The following is a 2,939-nucleotide window of genomic DNA, read 5'->3' as shown; positions in this document are numbered from 1 at the left end:
TTCACAAAATTAAATGTCATGTAACATTTATGATTAGTCAAAGCCGTTTGACCAAGCACGATTCTTAACATATTTTATTTCATTTCATTAATGCATATTAAAGTGTTCATAGTTATATTCTTAAATTGTTGTTATGAAATGTAGTACTCCCTCCGTCCCGCCTCAAGTGAGGCACTTCTTTTGGGCACGGGATTTTAGGTAGTGTTGTTTAGTGTGGTAAGAGGGATTGGTAATAAAGTAGATTAAGTGATGTGATGGATTCTTTTTATACTTTTATTTTACTCCACATATTGGTTCATTTAAAATTATAGTGAGTAGTTTTAATTTTAATAATTTAATTTAAAAATTTGAATGCTCTAAATTTACTGATTATAAATCCAAACTTAATTACACCACTTAGCACTCTAAAACTCAAAATAATCATATGAAATGATGAATTACTTGCAATATTTTAAATTCAGCTGTATTGTTTTTATGCAACTTGTACTCCAAAACTCAAAATAAAAAATGGAATGATGGATAACAATATTTTTAAATGAGCTGCATGGTTTTTACAGCTCCTATACTCCAAAACTCAAATTAAACATTGAAATGCTTGGCGGCAGATTTGACTTTATTTACGGCAAAATGGGCGCCACTTTCCCTCCAAGTTTTCATCAGCTATAAATACATAGTCAAGCAATCCCATATCAGTTTTCAGTTTACAAATCCACAACACAACTAGTCCTAAACATCCACAAAGTAGAATGAAAGTTTCTGCAAATTTCTCCTCTCAGACCCAGCAACAGGTTGTGCAGTTCATCGTCCGAAGATGTGTTAACGGCGTTCCACCAAGAGGTACAATGAAGGCTGCGCAGCTAAAGTTCAACATTTCGCGGGCTACCTGCACAAGATATTGGTCAGCAGCCAAAAAGCAACGAGATAGAGGTGAAACAATGCAAATTGTGAACAATAAGAAGAGGGTTGTACGTATGAAAGTTGTGCATCTTGATATAACTTTACTTAAGAGTTTGCATTACTCTAAGAGGTGCAACATTAGAGCCCTTGCTATTGGCTTAGGCTGTAGCAAGTCCACAGTTAGGAGATGGGTTAAAGCAGGCCTTATTCGATCTCATACATCAGCAATAAGGCCTGATTTAACAGCTCCAAATAAACTATTGAGGCTAAGATTCACTCTAGATGCATTAGAACTTGATAGGGTATTGAAGATAATCAAATTCAAAGATATGCATAATACAATCCACATTGATGAAAAGTGGTTCTATATCACAAGAGGTTCACAAAGATATTATTTGGCTCCGGATGAGGAGGAGCCAAATAGAACTTGCAAAAACAAGAAGTATATTTCAAAAATCATGTTCATGTGTGCTGTTGCAAGACCATTGTTTGGACAGAATGGGGAGGTTTTGTTCGATGGTAAGATTGGAATATTTCCATTCATAAACAAGGTCCCAACACAAAGGAAAACCAAAAATAGGCCTGCAGGAACTTTAGAGACCAAGCCAATTGAGAGCATCACAAAGAATGTGATAAAAGAGTGCTTAATCAATCAGGTAATGCTTCTTTAAATCAACATTTAGTCGATGTATGATTTCAAGCAATGCATCCCATTTATATTGAAATTTGAATGCAATTAAGTGTTGTATATTGCTGACTTGACTGCAATCATTTGTTTTAATGCATCACTTGAATGAATGAAACAAATTTAATGCATGAACTAATTGATGCAATCAATATGTATGCATTTGAGGGTTTAATGTCTTACTTTAATGCATGAAACAGATTTATTGCATTGAACAACTAATGGATGCATTCAATATAAATTGAATACAATCAAGTCCTTTAATGTCTGACTTGAATGCAATTAAGGATTTAAATGTCTGACTTTAATGTAATCAAACATGCATCCAATTTATATTGAAAATTAATACAATTAAGGGCTTTAATGTCTGACTTGAATGTAATGAAACAAATTATTCCAGCAATCATGGATAAATGGCCAGAGGGAGCAGATAAGCATATCAATATACAACAAGACAATGCTAGGCCACATATTACTGATGAGGATGAAGATTTCAAGAGGGCTGCGAATCAGAATGGATTCAAAATGAAGATAGTACAACAACCCCCAACTCTCCTGATTGTAATATCAATGACTTGGGGTGGTTCAGGGCAATTTAATCACTACAACTACAAACTCCATGCAACACATTGGATGACCTACTAAGTGCAGTGGAAAAATCATTTCAGGATCTTAGTCCAATAACTTTGGACAATGTATTCATGTCACTCCAAGGCTGCATGATTGAGATTATGAAGTCAAAGGGTGAAAACAGTTACAAGCTTCCTCATATGGGAAAAAATGCTATGAGAAGAGTGGATCAACTGCCTGAGAACTTACAAGTTCCTGATGAACTGGCCATTGATTGCATTTCCTATATGACAGCAAAAAGTTTAGGCATTTAGTCTTGCTATATAAAGTCTTTTGGATCAGTTAGTAAGGGATCGACTTGGAATTCTTTTTTGGACTAGGTTGCAAAGGCTAAGCTTGAAAGCCTTTTTTGTGTTAAATATGGCAGAAAAATGTTTAGAAGCTTATCAGGTTTTATGCGTAAGTAAATGACTATTTTAAGCCTTTTTGTAATGGTTATCTTTATGTAGAGCAATCCAAGATTCACAGGTTACAAATATTGAACTAAAGACGAAGCTTACAATAGAAAGATTTCATGATAGATTGGCTGCCACTGCAGATAGGGTGTTTGGGTGCATTTCTACATCTAATCTTCTATTCTACACAATTCCATTCGAGAGACATCAAGATCCAACATCACTACAAAACATCATTTACAATTTCTCTATAAAACATGCACATTCCGACTATCACAACTTAATCCTCACAATGTAAACAACGGATAAAAATTAAATCATCTCTCATTTTT

The sequence above is a fragment of the Salvia splendens genome, unplaced genomic scaffold, assembly GCF_004379255.2.
Source record: "Salvia splendens isolate huo1 unplaced genomic scaffold, SspV2 ctg1120, whole genome shotgun sequence".
NCBI classification, from domain to species: domain Eukaryota; kingdom Viridiplantae; phylum Streptophyta; class Magnoliopsida; order Lamiales; family Lamiaceae; genus Salvia; species Salvia splendens.
This window is presented reverse-complemented; position numbering follows the sequence as displayed.